Below are 18119 nucleotides of genomic sequence, written 5' to 3'. Positions count from 1 at the left end.
ATAAGTCATCCAACTTCATGGCATTTTCATCCTGGTTACTCATGTCTGGAGGCTGATGAATTTCTAAATCAGCAACCTAACTAAAATCAACTGATTGTCTGACACAATTTATCTCATCTGGCTCCATATATTCAAGATTGTACCAGTTTTTAAATTGTCCTGATACTTTGCCAGCTCTGCTTAATACTTTAGCTGACACTCTGGAATCATTTCCTCATGTCTATAGGAGACCATACTACCAGGCTTGATGACAGCAACATATCTGATAGGATGTACTGCAACACTTGCATTCTCTGTATCTGTACTGTCTTCATCATCTTCTTCTGTATCACTCTCAGTTTCCTCCACTGTTTCCTTTTCATCATCATTATCCCACTGGTCATCATTTTCTATTTTACTAGTACTTTGTTCTGTTTTGACAGAGCTCTCATGTTCTGTCTGTTGAGTTTTACTGAGTCTACACTGATGTACACGGATAATTACACCACCATGCCGTACTAATACAACTGCGCCATCCTGTCCAATGACAGTAGCTGGCCCTTTTCACTCAGGACTATCAGGATGTTTGTAGTAAACTCTGTCACCCATCTCACAGAGATCAGGCGTCAGACGAGTCTGCTTTCTCAGCGCTCTTCGTATTCTTTCAGAACACTCTCTTTCTGTGAATGCTTTTCTTGCAGCATACATCGATGTCATATGTTTGGCAACAACTTGACTTGTCGTGGTACCTTCTAAGGCTGGAGGCTTGTCCACAAGGACTGAAGGCAGATTAGGATTCCTACCATATACCAGCTGATATGCACTATATTCATTGATACTGCATAGACTGTTTTTGGCAATCAATGCCCAGTTTAAGGATGTTGACCGGTCACATTTTCTTTCTGCCTTCACTTTTCTCATAATGTCAGTAAGCACTTGATTGTGTCTCTCCAAAAGTCCATTACTCCATGGACTGAAAGCTGCGGTTGTCTTAGGTTCAATATTGAAATTTTCACACATATCACGAACTTCTGCACTATTGAATTCTCCCCCATTGTCACTGTAGAGTCTCTTTGGTGCCCCATGAATACTGATCCATTTCTCAATAAATTTGTCTGTGAAAACTGATGACTGTTTGCTCCTAATTACTGTTCCAGCACTAAAGCGAGTAAATTCATCAATGATGTGAAGATACCAAACGTTTCTCTCTAGTTCATGAAGATCTGACGGCGACTGATGCCGTATGTTGTGGGTTCGAATCCGATTGAAAAATATCCGTATCAACAGCAACAGTTTCATTAAAGTATGTGGCTAAGGAAAAGCCAACTGCAGGCTTCGGTGCTGGTTTCTTGTATTTATGGCACACTTCACAATTAGCAACAACATTAGTCAGAGTCTTAAATACTTCTGTGTCAGTTGTACCGGCACTTTCAAGCAATTTCTTTAGTCGGTCAGCTGACGCATGTCCAAACTGCTGATGTAGCTTTGTCAGGACTTTGTGATCCGCTTTGCTGATGTTTTTGTTAATCAACACTTCACTTGCCTGCTCATGTTTCTGTACACCATCAATATTTCTTATGTCCACACAATAATGTCCACTTGATGTAAATTCCAATTTTACTGGATTCTTGAACATTTCTGCTTTATCATTTTCAAGATCCAGCAAAGTACCTGCACGTTTCAGAGATGCTTTACTGAGCAGCAGGGGTATATCAACATCAACGACTTCAGTGTCAATTTCACATTTAGTGCTCCCTATTTTAGCTGGCAGTCTAACAGTTTGTGTGGAGTTTACCTGGACACCATCTCCAAACTTAAATCCTCTGTTACTTGGAGCAGTCTTCACTTTAGACTTTTGCATATCATCCAAATTACAAATATAATTGTCTAACCACTTTCGACCACATACTGTGCGGGTGCAGGCAGTATCAATCACTGCACATCCAAAAGATTCAGTCATAAATATTTCATTGTCTGTTCTATCATCTTTGGCAAACAATACTAAGTTGCAAACTTCACAATCTTTTCTTTTCTGACTAATCTGGATTTGGCGTGAAAGACTCTTGTGAAAGTACACTTGTCGGTCGAGTCAACTCGTAGACGAAAAAAATCGATCGTGGAAACATTGTTGGCTCGGAATTTTTAGACCTTAGCAAAGCGTTTGATCTCGTTGATCACACAATCTTGTTGTCAAAACTAAACATCTATGGGTGTTCTGTTCAAACTGTCATTTTTTAGTACTTTGTGCCCTGTGGGCACAAGGTACTAATGTGATGGCTCGGCCCAATAGATGCTTTGCAATGACGTCATAGATTTGACCCCGGCGCCATCTTGTGGGGCAACTGTTTGCATATTCATAGCGCATTCAAATCCACTGACAGAGAGATTTGCGTTCGAGAGAGCTGCATTCAAAACAATCATTAACCCGTTTGAGTGAACCCGGAAGCCATAATTAGTTAACATAAGGCCGAGCGGTGTTTCACTGACTACCTAGATAGTCTCAATAGTGTTTCAAGAGCAATATATCTCGAGAAAATCAGAGTAATTGGTAACCAGACCCGTACCAGCTCCAGAAAAGTTATTGGTCGTCAGACGACGTTGGTGAGTGGCCAGATATTACATATCCCGACATCGTAAACTATTTTGTCTACTCACAGAGTGCCTACACCTTGGAAGACCTCAAGGCGTACAAATTTCTCCAGTCCTATAGCTATTTTGTTAGCGGCTGGGTGAGCAACATCAGGTTCGCAAATGTTAACGGAAACAACATCCAAGGTACATCACTCACAACGTATGAACGAAGCACAGCTGCAGCCCTGGATTATTGCTGAGAAGAGGGGAGAAATTCTCGCCGGACACTGTACTTGTATGGCTTGTCGTGGTGAGACTTGTAGTCATGTCGGTGCCCTTATGTTTGCCATCGAAGCCACTGTGAAACTACAGAGATCAAGAAGCGTCACCGAAGAAAATGCGTAATGGTTGCTGCCCACCGGTGTTAACAAAGTCAGCAGGAAAAGGGTACGAGACATCGACTTCACATCCGCCAAGACCAAGAAAAAAAAGCTTGACGCAGCCGTTGCCGGGGACACAAGTACACCGACACCGAGAAGAAGTTTTCGGAAATACCACAATCCACCCCCGACGAAGTCAACAAGTTTTACCAGGGCTTGCACAACTCCAACACAAAGTCTGTCGTCCTGTCGTTGGTACCAGAAATGGCAAAATATGCTGGACATGACATCCCCAACGCGTTAGACAAGACGTTCCCTTTAGTTTTGTCAGAACTTCGCAATGATGATTTTGTCAGCGTGAATAAAGATGACCTACGGAAGCACTGTGATTATTTATTGTACACTGTAACTGTCAGTGAAGAGGAAGCCAAAAATGTTGAGGAGTGCACACGTGACCAGGCAAGAAGTAGGGAATGGCACCGATTTCAAACTGGTAGGGTAACTCCATCAAGAGTAAAGACAGTCTGCCACACTTGACCTACCAACCCCTCTCAGAGTTGAAGTAAATGTATCTGTTACCCCAGTGTCAATTCCTTCAGTACAAAGGCAACCCGTTGGGGTTGTGAGCATGAGAGTGAAGCCAGAGAAACATATCTTGAATACATGAAGGAAAGTCATGAAAACTTTATCATGGGGGATAGTGGCTTTGTTATCAATCCAAAATTTTCATTTAATAGGGGCCTCTCCTGATGGAATTGCCATATGTGATTGTTGTGGTGAGGTGTGTATTGAAATCAAATGTCCATATTGTAGTAGAGATAAAAAGCTTGACCATGAGTCTTGCCTGGAAACCCATGAGACAAATTTGAGGTTGAAAAGGTCACATAATTATTACTATCAAGTACAGTGTCAGCTACTTTTATGTGAAAGAGAATTTTGTGATTATAAACTGCCTCACGTACAATCACATGACGTAGACTCCATAATACTTGGAATGGACTTTTCTAATCACGCCAGAAACTATTTATTTTTAAACGTCTTGGTAAAAACAATTTATTATCATAAAAATTGTTTCTGACACTGCATTTCCTGTGTGTTTTTATGACTTTCCTTCATGTTTTCACAATATTTCACACTCCTTGCATTGCAATGGTCTTTCACATTCATTCTCATGAAATATACTTCTGCAGGTCACTTTAATTGCCACACTCTTTGTATTGAGATGGTCTTTCATATATAGCCGTGTAATAAAATTGCTTCCGTAGGTCAGATCTTTACAACATTCTTTGCATTGAAGTGGTCTCTCATATTCAGCCATATTATTATGGCTTGGTGTCAAATCATTATCACAGCTTTGCAATGAAGTGGTCTTTCATATATTATTATGGTCTTTCATTTTCAGCCATATTCTTATGGCTTGGTGTCAAATCATTATCACACTTTTTGCATTTGGTGGTCTTTCATATTCAGCCACATTATTATGGCTGGAAACAATATGTGTGTCAAATCATTGCCACATTGCACAGGAAAATCTATGTCTCCGAGTCCAGCTGATATGGGTCTTGGTTACAATGTGAACGCTTCAATATTGTTGTTGCAAGCAGTGACAATCATTCAGTTCTGTCACATGTATGGGTCAGCACAAGTATCTTTTTCTTGTTAACAATGGAATAGTACACTTTTCTATCGTCATCAACAGTTCACAAGATGAGCAATACTGTATGTCATATTCAAACTTTATATTGCAATATAGATGTCATACAATGCAACTGTAATAATGTAATTGGAGCTTTTCTTTATTGTACTTCAGCTTGAAAGCTTAGAAGACATACACTTTGCACTGATTTAGCTTTAAAACAAAGTGCAATACAGTTTGATTTTGGTAATGTTCAATGCATACATGTACCCCTGAAAAATATGTTGTTTTTCTGAAACATTATGATTTTCTTTCTTTGAAGACTATTTCTTGAATTATGTCAATATAAATATTTCAGAGTACTAAGGTCAATTTGTAAATATTTCTCATGGTCAGTGAACAGTAACTTCCAATTTGTTGTAGTCACTGCCTACATTAAAAAAGTTGTAACCTTTAAAATTGACAGTCTTGTTTGGCAGTCTGAAACTTGAATGTCACAGTGAAATAAATTACCAATGTTCCTGACAATGTAAAATATGGATGTGTTTTTCCTTTCAGAATTGTATTGAATGTGATAAGTAATACAGAATTTATGTCTTCATGTGTCCTGAGCCAGTGGTAATCTCTTAATTCTAACTTTCACTTACTTCTTATAAGAGTTTATCATATACCTAGATTCACGTACCCATGTAAACCTATGGGAAAAGGCGCTCGTACAGGTGTGTAATAAGTTGCCGTATCACGCCCAGGCACACTTTGCCCAAATAAGGTAGTGTGCGCGCTTTTTCGAACTTTTCCGTTGTCGTTGCTACGCGCGTTGCTATCCACGTACATTCCATTCGAACCCGTTTCTATGCGCTTCGCTCGTAGTTTTGAAGCAAATTGTAGACAGTTCGAATCTTATTCCGATCAAAATTGGTTTAAAACAAGAGCTTGATAGTCTCCTCTCAATGTTTTGCTGAGAAAGTGTATTTTAATGAGCAGGATCAACTACTCATCTGTGCTCATTCTGTAGTGACATTGGCGTTCGCATAGAACAAGCTCGTGACGCGTTCCACAACAGAACAAATGACAACATCCTTCATATTAATCCGCAAAGTTGCTGGCTCATGTTTTTTTTTAATATGCCCATAACTTTAACAAAATTTTATTGAAAAATACTGAAACATATCACAACCGTTCAATAAGGTATATGATAAAACCTTTACGGCCAGATACGGGTTTTGCGGACCTCGGTCGTACGGCGTACGGGCCCTCGCACGCTCGGGCCCTTCCGCCGTACAACCTCGGTCCGCAAAACCCGTATCTGGGCCGTAAAGATTAGTAAATCAGACAGCCTAATCCGAACCACAACAATTAAGGTATGTGATTAGAAATGCAAAACAGAGACGGACATTCCTTACCACACAATTATGGTATACTATGAGATTTGAAATGCAAAACAGAGACAGTCTTCTCCAACATTGTATGACTAAAATTTTACCTGCAGCACAGAGTCGGCGCACAGAGTCGGACATATACCACCTCAAATTTGGTATGTGATTTGAAACTGAAAATAGAGACAGGCTTCCTCTATCTCAAACAATTCTGGTGTATGATTAGAAAAAGAAGTAGAGACAGGCTTCTTCTATCTCAAACAATTCTGGTATGTGATTAGAAATAGAAAATAGAGACAGGCTTCCTCTATCTCAAACAATTCTGGTATGTGATTAGAAATAGAATATAGAGCCAGGCTTCTTCTATCTCAAACAATTCTGGTGTATGATTAGCAATAGAAAACAGAGAGAGGTTTCTATTTCAAATGAACATTCTTCCAGTTCAGTCTTCTTATTTTGTCTGTTCATCGCTCTGTCATATCTGAAAGGAAACAGAAAAACACAAAACCAATTATGTAAACTATTGTACATGTTTTACCAATGACTGTTTTGAGGGAGAGACTCTGCCTTAAGGAACACCCTTTGTTGGTGATGATGCTTTATGAATAAATCAAAACCAAATCACCAATGGTGATTTCACACTTGTTTAGAGGAAATTGGGGTTGAATAGGTCTGATAGCTATTCAAAAAGATGAAAACAAAGTGAACACTTTCTTTAACAGAACATGAAATAGTATACTATTGCTGTGGCAGACATATCGCATGTGATAACAAACATCACACCCATACTTGACTTTTACATGGTAATTTATATAAATCCATTCTGATATGAAGTACTACTGTATTCAAAACACAACCTGCAATTAAATAGATTCACTCTTCTGGACATTTTCTTGAAGTATAATAAGTCAATAAACTTTAACAGGACATAATACTACATGTAGTATATTACAATGTCTTTATATGTCTTTATATGTCTGTCATTAAATATTGGTGTAGGTTAAATAGTTTACCAGGAAATCATATTCTGAAACAGGCACTTCAAGAAAACAGAGATATAAATTCTCCTTGGGCAAATTTTATTCTTTGTAATTTGGGAAGTTACAATCATATGAATGTCTTCAACTCCTTAAGAGTGACATCATATGCCCAGTTAAACAAGAAATTAAAAAGGAAGATATCAAGCGAGTATTTGAATTCTTGGAGAGAGAATGTCAAGCGATACAAGAAAAAATGGAGGTGGTAATAAATTGCGTACATATAGAACTTTCAAGACCGGATTTTATTTTGAAAAATACTTAAATAATTTGTCAATTTTACTCTTCGCAGAGCTTTATATCGAAATTTAGATTAAGTGATCATAGTTTAAATATTGAATTGGGTAGGAAAAGTAAGCCAAATTGCCTCTGAAAGATAGACTTTGTCTCAGATGTGATAGCAATGAAATAGATGATGAGTTTCATTTATTATTCTCATGTAAAAAGTTTATCACTGAACGAGTTTTATTGTTACAGGAAAGTGGAATAGATTGCTCAACTTTTTCCGGTGTCACACAAAAAGAAACGGCCCTTAAAAGGGTTATGGAGTATAATTTTTTAGATCTTGCTATATTCTTGAAGAACACTGATTTGTGCTGACCCTCCAGTAGCCTTCCCACTGTTAAACAGTTTGCTTATTGTACAACTTGGATACTTTGTTGTCCTCTCGAAAGTGTTCAGTTTTGTACTTTGTCCAATTTTGGAATGTACCATACCACACTCTCTGCTAGTGTGAGTTGAGTATAATAAAGATTGATTGATTGATTGATTTGATTGATTGACAATCTTGACAATGACAAACAGACATTAGGTAGAAAGAATAAACAAAGGGGGAATGCAATTTTATCATGCCATCACTGTGTACTTCATCAAATGGCAAAGCATTCCTATCGATTCACTTTTTCTTTTGCCCAAATGATAGACCCAACATGGTTTTAAGTCCAGATGGTTTCCAAGAGGGTGGCCAGTTTGGGTGTCTTTCATCATACAACATAAATGGTTTCTCTTATTAGGAAAGAAAGGAAGGTACACTTAGTGTTCACCTGGTACACTGTTCAGTCACGAAAATGAAAACATTTCATTCAATTCTATGTACTGACCAATTTTTAGATTACAAAACTTAATGAAATGCAATAGGAACTTCTGTAAGTTACAGTTCAGGACTTTTAGCCATATATGAGAATCAGTGAATTGATAAGACGATTTATTTTGCGAAGCAGTATACTTCTCAAAGCCAGGCCATGGACGTTTATCGGAGTATGATATTCCAAGCCAACTGGTATTATCCTATATCATTAACTGAGTAAATGGCAAGCTGCAAGCAAGCTTTTGTGTAGAATTAAAGAAAAAAACGACAGAGAGAAATGTGTGCACGTCGCTGGTGTCCCGACGGAGTACGTCACATCACAGTCCCTCTATCCACTGTGGTCACATCAAAGAATGCTGAACGGCAAATGCAAAATGGCAGGAAAGTTGAACATTCGTATCATGCTAGCGGGAATGTATGCACTGATGCAAAGCAGTATTATTTGTTGAGCGATCGGTCAAATAATCGAGTCACCAGCAAAATGTTCACATTTGTGCAGGTAATTGTTGATATAAAATAGGAACAGCAATAATACCTGTCAGAAAATGGTCCGAGTCGACTTTGTTTGGAATACTTCGATGGCGTCCAGTCCTTCCGATCGATAGCACAGATCCAACTTTTCCGCCTTTTCATGGACAAAAATGTTTGTTCTTTCATCTGGGTAATCGATAATTTTTTAACTGTATGATAGAATAGTTGGGCCTCAGGCCGACAGATCGATTATAGCTGCCGACCACTACGCAAAATGTTCGCGTTCGGCATCGATTACGAGAAGGTAAACAAAAGACCCACACACACGTGTACACGTTGTTGATTCACTGAGCGGTGCGGGTTGCCCCACAAGATGGCGGATGACCTCGTGACCTGACCTCGTGATGTCAATTGAAAAGCATCTATATGGCCAACATAGTGGGCCATATGCTGTGGACGCAGGTATCTCAGAAACGCTTCAGTAACCTTTTCTGAAATTTGGTCTGGTGGTCACTTGGGCAAGTATCTCAAAGGCTCTTTTTTCTTTTTTTGATTGAATCATTTTAAAGTCACTTTTTTAGCTTTTTTGTGAAAACCACTATTTTCAATTTTTCCTCAAAACCACTGATTTGATTATTGTGATGTTTGGCATGGGTGTTCGTATAGTTGAAATGCCGTCAGAAATATTCAAAATTTGGTGATACATGCCTTGTATTATTTTTAAACAATATTTTTATCCATTTTTATTTTATATTTACTTGATTTTGACTCGCTTTCGTTAAAGCTACCGTCTGCGCATGCGCACAACTTTAGGACAAAATCTGAGTCTGATCGAATCGGACGCCATCTTGTTTCTCGGTCTGGGCACTTTTTTTACGTTGTGAACGTTTCACTGTGCATTTCAATGTGTTCTATAGTTATGAAGTTGACAGTGATGCACTTTTGCAGCTGTCGTGTATTTTTTGGTTTGAGAAAAAATAATACTCATAACAGACAGAAATAAAAAAGGAACTGTCACAATGCAGTTGAAAAGAGCAAAATTTTGGAAACTTCATTCTCATGTATTGTTTGCTAGCATGCTGCCACAGGCAGCGCAAATGTTTTTACCACAAGCAATTCTTATGTGTTTTTTTTTTCCAGCACTTATGATATAAGCATTCACTACTTTACACCTCAGTGCACTATATGTTTTCCTTCCCTTTTCTGACCCAAGAAATCATATTTCAGGATTTCTGTTGCAATATCTCAATGGTACAGGCAATATCTATATGGCACTATTTGACTTCTGTAAATTGTGAACATTTAAAACACAAGACAGGAGTCAATAAACTAGTGTCAAAACCAATACATTATTCTCTCAATATGAATATGTTAGAAAGATTACACGTTGAAAATGAAAAATTGAGGAACAACAAATATAATGAATACAATGTGTGAGCCTTGTTTCTCTGACCACAAAAGATAACATTTCCCCTGAGAACTTAAAAGGAATTGACTGTTTTAAAGAAAAGCAGGTATAGTACTGATAATTGTTCATTTGCCAAAAAAGTGTTCTATAATTTAAAGTTGTATATATACTAGACTTTCCATTTTGTTTTCATTTGTTGGAATGTAAAATGAATATATAACACCATCCTGTGATATGTGAAACACTGGCTTAAATTTGAAAAATTGCACTGCTACTCCATTTGATAAAAAAAATGATGCAGGTCTGACAGTTGAAATAAAAAAATGTTGTCTCTCTGACTAAAAAAAAGTTCCCATACCCACTTCCTGCATACCCCCCCAAAAAAATCAAATGGGTCTCCCCTTAATATGCGCATGCGCAAATAACAAGTTAGCGTTGTTTTGCAAGGACTTTGAAAAATCAAACCGACGCGATCTTGTGCCTCGGTGTTGTGCGAATTTTGACGTTTTAAAGTTTTTAGGTTTACTTGATGATGTTTTGTAAATATGAAGTTCACAGTGATGGTACTTTTGTTGCTGTCATGTATTTTTGGCATGAAACGCTCCTTCGATAGACTGAAGAATGAGGCCTCCGTACTCGGTACTCCCCAGTACCGGTGAATCCATTCCTTAGCGAGGCAATCCCACCGGCGGCCCTGGGTGAGAGCGAGGGAACGCTCTATCCTTCTACCTCCATGTCATAACAAACTAGCGTCGTTTTATGTTGATGTACTGTCCTTTCGACACAGCGATAACTTTTAGTTTTCTGTTGCCTATTTGTGGTAATTTCGACAGTTGTGCATTGATTTTGACATCATTGTTGACTTCGATCGCTAAAGACAGTGTGTGCTTATGTTGACCGATTTACGCGCACTTCAGAATCACGGCATAATCCGACATGGTAATTTGGCATGATCATCAGATCATACATGATCCGAGATTGCACTTAAGCAAGGTCACGATAACTAATGTTGTTTGTTTCACTGTCGTTTAATACCTATATTTCCACTAAAAGACCATTAGAATTTCCTCCTGGCTACTTTGAAATCGTGCATTGGCATGCATGTAGTTGTCAACATCACTATGCTTGAATGTAGTAGACTCTTACTATGAATATATCGACTGTCACTGCATATTGCATATGTGTGCAAGTCACTCCATATCATATCAAAACCAGATATGAACTGAATTGCCTCGCGTGCACATTTTGTAAAGTACTTCTTGGGGTATTGGCTTTTATGACATTACATCGTTTTTATTCCCGAAATTAATCCAATCTATCTAAATTTGACATTATCCCCACTGTATTACGCAATGAAAAAAAAGAAAAGAAACCATTTGAAAAATTATGATCCAACAATATCTGTCGATGCAAGTGCAAATGGCTGAGCAGGCTCTTGACTGGCAGAGGTCGCGTTTGCGTATAAATTCTGCATATTTCACATAAAATTGCCATGTAGAACGAGTTGACCTACTTCACAGTATCTCAATGCGCCCAAAACGATACAATCATCTGTGCCGCGCCGTGTAGCAGCAAAATGAGTTCGTGACCTTTGAAGTACGCGTTTCAAAAAATAAATACCCATGGGAACCTGCTCACCACGCCACGCAACTCATGTACAGCTGACTATGGTGCACTTGTCAGGCGATGGTCGATGATTGTGGTTATTGCCTATATTGTCAAGTTCAATGCCTAATTTACGGAAACACGAACTCTGTCTAGTGTATTCGAAGCTCTGCGTACAGGTTGTACACACGGCCTCTACCACGTGCTGTCCTGTGGACAGTGTGGTACAAGCCGTCGGCCTACCACCGTACCGCCGGGAAACGCAGACCTATTGTACGCAGGAGCAATTTTCTTTTACTCATAACTTGATAAATTCGCAAAGCACAACCACCAAAAACTAATCAGTTCTTGCAAATTTGAAGAACAATTGTGTGCGAAATGTGATCGGAATCTGCCAAGCCGTTTTTGAGATATCGTGCTAACAGACAGACAGACAGACACACACACACACACACACACAGAAACGCCTAAACCATAACCTCGCTGCGCGCATGCGCACGCGAGGTAAAAAGGAGTATTGCGACGTTTGAGCTGCCAGAGAAAGTTATCTTACATGGAAAACTCAGTTCTACTTGAACAAAATGCAAGCTATGTTGTATAACTATCGTGAATAACATAATATTTTGTACCTATCACCGTGTCAGAAAGTCAGAAGGAAACAACCATTCAGACAAACTGTGGTCAGGATGATACTGTCCTATTTTAATACTTGTCTCTCGGCACACACCAGATACTTATGACTGTGAAACAACATTTCCATATAATTGTATATTCAGTTTTTTATATTTAGTTTGCTATTCACCATATTGTATGTCCATCCCTGCACTACGTAATTCAAAATTAAATATTGCTTTTTGCCTATACATACTTGAGGGTAAGCTTATTCAGTCTCATACATTGAAGATGCACTGTTGACCTACAGAGTCCAAACTTTTTATCATTGTATTGTAGATAGGTGTACACTCCAAATACTAAAGTACAAGTGTGGTGAGTGTAACAAGCAAATGTTTTTTAGTCAATGGCCCAAATTTAATTTCTATTTGATGGACAATAAATACATGTGTAATCAATGCCAACAATCCAGTTTAAGTAATTTGGTTTAGATTAGCCATTGTCCATTATATTACAATAGTTTGTGGCTAAATTTTCTCCCCCTCTGTATCACATAAGTTCACCGTTTCCTGTTTTAGAGATTGTTGATCCTATGGAGTCCCATCTCTTATTCTTAATTCACTTTCACACATATCAAGGTTGTTGATACTTAGAATCCACACTTGAACTTATGCTGGAGCAGTAACCAACCAGTTCAAATAACTTTCATTTATGTCCAAACATTTGACTTTTTGCCAAATTTCACATTATGGCAAATAATAAACAGTAAGGAGGTACAAAGGACGTCGGTGCCCGGGCCCCATGTTAAATCATACTTACACGTAAACAATTTTTGCAGTTTAAACGTACAAATTCAGATGTAATTAATGTCAGTTTTGGTGTGCCGCAAGAATCCATACTGGGGCCTGACACTTTTTCTTGTCACTGTTCCACCTCTTTCCACTAATGAAATGTATACTCAGCTTCATTTGCTGCCGATTAACTTGAAACTCCGTTTTAACCGTAAAGCCCCAATTTACAGAGCAACTCAAAATCTAACCCCTGACTGTATAAACAGTGTGTTCAATAATTATTATATCCCTTCAAGATGACTGCGTTCGTCCAATCAGAACCTCCTTATAGTTCCAGAAACACGTACAATTCTTTATCAAAACATCTTACTGTTGCGGGTGTGAAGGAATATAACAATCCCCCCAAATCGATCGGGAACTCAAAGTCACTGTCTAGTTTTAAGAAATCTTGTAATAACTTTCTGTGTTCTATTTACTTGTTTGATGCCTCTTCATAGTTTTATTTTTTTGCTATTTGTACTCCTGTGTTTTTTGTGTTTTTAAGTCTGTGCTGTAATTTAATTTTCTTTTATCTATTCGACCTGAATGAAAAGAGATGTTTCACCTATGGAGTAATAGAGTTTAAATAAGAATAATAATAATAATAATAAATAATAATAATAATAATAATAATAATAATAATAAATAATTTGCAAATGGGGTGAGATGATCGCTTCGGAAACACGCTCCTGAAATATATGCGGTGACAATAAAAAAAACATTTAAGTTTATTTTCGACTCAATCGTAGTCCCTATCTATTAACATACATTCTGTAGAAGATTCAATGACAATGATCGCCTTGAACGTGACAAAATTACGGGATTCTGGGACTAAAAGCAACACGTCCGATCGGTAGCTTGACGTTTTCACATTTGCATAAACATACACAATTCTGGTTATATAGGGAAGATTCCTGTTATATAAAGATTTTTCTTGTGTTATGTAAACAGCAGGACTTTTATGTAAAAGTAGAAATATAGGTGCAATTAGTTTTCTGTCTTTTGGGATACACCATTCTTCTGCAGATTTATAAACCATTAAGTTCAGATCATAGATAGAAAGTTGGTGTTATGGTATGATTATGAATTTGTTTTGTGATTTTGCAAAATATTTAGTTAAAGCTGTATGGCGTAAGTAGAAGTAATGATAAGAATGTGTTGGTTCATTATTACAAGAATACAGACTGGACGACCCTCCAACAGAATCTTTTATACTGATCCTGAATATCCATCATGAAATTCAACTTTATTTGATGACTCTTGTTTATGTGTACTTCAGAATCTATTGCAAGAATATCAAGCTATATTGGAAGATTCAACAATAACAAAAAACGTATATAGAGGGCGAATAATGTTGGTAGGAGCATCCAATGCTGGGAAAACGTCTACCAAAAGAAGCCTTTAAAAGAAGCTTTCCAGGAAAAACATGAACCTACAGATGGTGCAGATATTTATTCAATTGATATTACCAGTTGGGTCATTAAAGGTACATGTATATGTTATACTAATATCAAAAAGGTGTTTCACAACCATTTTTATGCTGTTGTTAAAACAACCGTTATTATGCTGTTGTCCTACCAAGTGTTTCAGTACCGTTTCCCTTTCAACGGATTTTTCAGATGGTGATCAAATGTATCAAGATCTCTTAATTAAATACCAAGAATTTCATCGGAAAAAGTCACGAAGGGACTTGTAGAATGAGATTGTTCACTCATTAATACGAGTGTCCTTTCAGAGCTGTTTCTCAGAACGAGCATTCCGATTTCATTCAAACGTGGCATTCAAAGACATACAGATAAATGCCATTTTAGCTCACGTTTTCTACATGTACACTAGACAAAATGCTTGATATAAACAATATACACATATATACTGACTCTGTACATTTGTCAAATACAATAATAAAATGCGCAATTGAATACAGTGTACACTTGGTGTGCAAAGATCTGCATTCCATATACTCTTATTCTGCATAGATATACAGATATATATATATATATAATATATATATATATATATATATATATATATATATATATATATATATATATAGGGATATATATATATATATATATATATATATATAGGGATAAATATATATATATATATATATATATATATATATATATATATATATATATATCAATGTCTTAATACGTTCTATATACAAAGATATGCGTTACGTCTACAGCAAATTTGTGTTCCATTTACTTCAACACACGTAAATATACTGAGGGTATATAGAGCACAGTAAGTGAGGCTACCCACAATGCCCCTTGATTTGTTCACTCAGACATTTTTTGCCAAAGGCTTTTTCGATTTTATCAGTTTCTTAACAATTTTTAACTTAAGTTCAGGATTATTTGTTAAAACTATGTTCCAAAATTATTGATTATGTTTAAAATGTTAGAGTAAATCGAATGAGAAGTCGATGTTTTGAGGTGCTAAAAATTGCACACTTGTCATGATGAAGTTATCAGCAACTAAGATGGTCTCATCGTACCACCTGTCAGGCATGCAAATTTCCTTTGTTACGAACATTAAAAAAAATCAATACCCTTTCTTTTGTCAACACAGATGCAACTTATTCCCTTAGTTTCCTTGAAAATATTGTGTATGGCTGTCAACAATCCATGTCAACAAAATTACAAAATTGCTATCGCCTCCATGGAAAAGGGGTTTATCTTCTCATTATTCACAGTGAGAAATCAGAAAATTATGATTGTCAGACCTATATGTTGCCAGAATTTTGAAATATGGACTGAGTTGTTCTGTGTACAGAAGAAATTTGCTTCAGTTCAGTGAGTGATCTCCGTGTGTACAGATCGTGCAGAATTGTGGGTAGCCTCACTTACTGTGTAGAGTACTTTGCCCTGTGGTATATATACCAGAAGGGAGCTCATCTCATAAGGTGAATCAGTTCACTTGCATCTAATTTGTATATGTTTATGTATGTATGTATGTATGTATGTATGTATGGATGTATGTATGTATGTATGGATGGATGTATGTATGTATGTATGGATGGTATGTATGTATGTATGGACGGACGGACGGACGGACGGACGGACGGACGGAACGCAACTCATTATTATAATTGTACGCCGTCCGCATCGCTGATTGGTCCGTGAGCAACGCCATCAACGGCATCAGACTGAGATGCACCACTTTCTATGTGCAGACACCGTCCATTATGTTAATGAGTTGCGTTATTACAACGGTGGCCATCAGAAACGCCGATGTTGTCAAAACGCGGCAGATTTCTTCGAAAGTTTTCATTTTATCGTGACATGAGTGTTTTTTTGGACAGCCGAGATGCTTCCGCATCTAACTAGGTAACTCAATGAAGGATTTGTGTTTATTTTTCGACTAGAACGTGCAGTTTTCTTGGCAGGCCGGATAATTCTGTTTCTTACCTTGGTGATTAGGCTACGGAAGAGAACGTCGAAACGTAGAACTACACTTATAAAAACTACCCAGAAAACAGCACGCCTGTGGTACGTACGTACGTACGTATGTACGTACGTATGCATGCATGAACGCGTGAATGCATGTATTGTTGTCGATTTCTCACCCGAACGGGCACCAACAAAACACATCATCAAACAAAACAAACCAGGTCCGCCTAGTTCCAACACCATCCCAAGTTTAAGTCGATCCAGGCTCCGACCGCTCACTGCCACCGTGCGAGGGAATCTCAGTTGATAGAACTTAATCGTCTTAATGAATTTTAACCAGGAGACACAAGAACTGCAAGTTGGCCGCCCTCTGCAGTCATTGCTTGCCAAGCACACTCAAAACCTCTCTCTCTGAGGCATGCGCACTGCATCTGCCGCCATAGAAACACAATCGAACTCTATGAAACTCTCCCTTTCCCGTCCTTTTCGGTCCCCTTAAAAATTCCACTCCCTACAGTTGAGTCCTACCGACAGGGCAATAACCTTGCCTGCATGCAAGAGCCCTCCGTTGTAGAACAATAAAACTCAGTCTAGTAACATGCCGAATAAATATGGAAGTAAGTAGGCCTAAGTCTGTTGTCGAGCGTTAGTAAATCTAGCATCGGTCATATACAGTTGGCGGTTATTACAATCAAATAAATCATCAGGCAATCACGTCCTCAAAAACGTAATCAAAACTAAAGGTTGGTAGCCATGACACAGTAACAGACCACATCTGTCAACCAACAGAAATAAATCACCAGATGAGACTTATCAGCTAAATGCAGGTAATCACTGAACTCACAAACATGTTAATTGCAGTTGATAGTGACAAAATATAATACACCCTCAAGCTTAATACAAAACTGGAAACAACAATGTGTATCTACCATAGAAGGTCAACAAAATGTTAGGGCACATCCTTTGCACCATGTCAGATCTTTGACAATTGTAAGGAAATAAACAGGGACATCTACCGACGCACGATTCGACTTTTAGCTTTGTTAAATAACAGATTAACGCAACGTAATATCAACAATCACTTGAGCAATATAAACTGTCAGTTACACAACTCAAACATTTCAATTGTTTATAGGCGTGTGTGTTGTAGAACCAAAACTACTACACCCACACTGTAAAGTTTAGTGTTAAAGGATAGAACACCAATTAAACGCCTTTTTATAACACTTTTTGAACGCGTCTAGACATTCAGAAATTTAACACTACGTGTTCAACCAACGTTCAAGTTTTTGAACACACGTGTGCAGATTTTGAACGCTACATGTTCATCACACATTATATTGAACACCATGGTGTTCCATATAAGAACACTCGTTGCACATTAAATGTGTTTAAACAATTGAACGCATTTACGCGTTCAAAGGGCTGTAACACTTTTTGAACGCATGGACGCCGTTCAACGATAAGTGTGTTAAAGGCTAGATTACATGATGCGCGCTTGTTGAAAACCTTTAATTCTGGGCGTTCAGGGCGTGTTCAAGCCTGGAAATAACATTACAGACCACTGATATTCAGTAAAATTATTTATTCTAAAAATAAACAAAACATTTATACGCAAAAATACAATAATTTACTGTAAAATGGGCAAATAAACATTGCTACTTTGTACGTAAACTTTGTCAGAGGAAACTACCTACGGTGTTAACACCCTCCTATCAAAAACATAAGC

This window comes from Ptychodera flava, unplaced genomic scaffold (assembly GCF_041260155.1).
Source record: "Ptychodera flava strain L36383 unplaced genomic scaffold, AS_Pfla_20210202 Scaffold_38__1_contigs__length_1544198_pilon, whole genome shotgun sequence".
In the NCBI taxonomy this organism is placed as follows: Eukaryota; Metazoa; Hemichordata; class Enteropneusta; family Ptychoderidae; genus Ptychodera; species Ptychodera flava.
Note: the sequence above shows the minus strand (reverse complement) of the source record.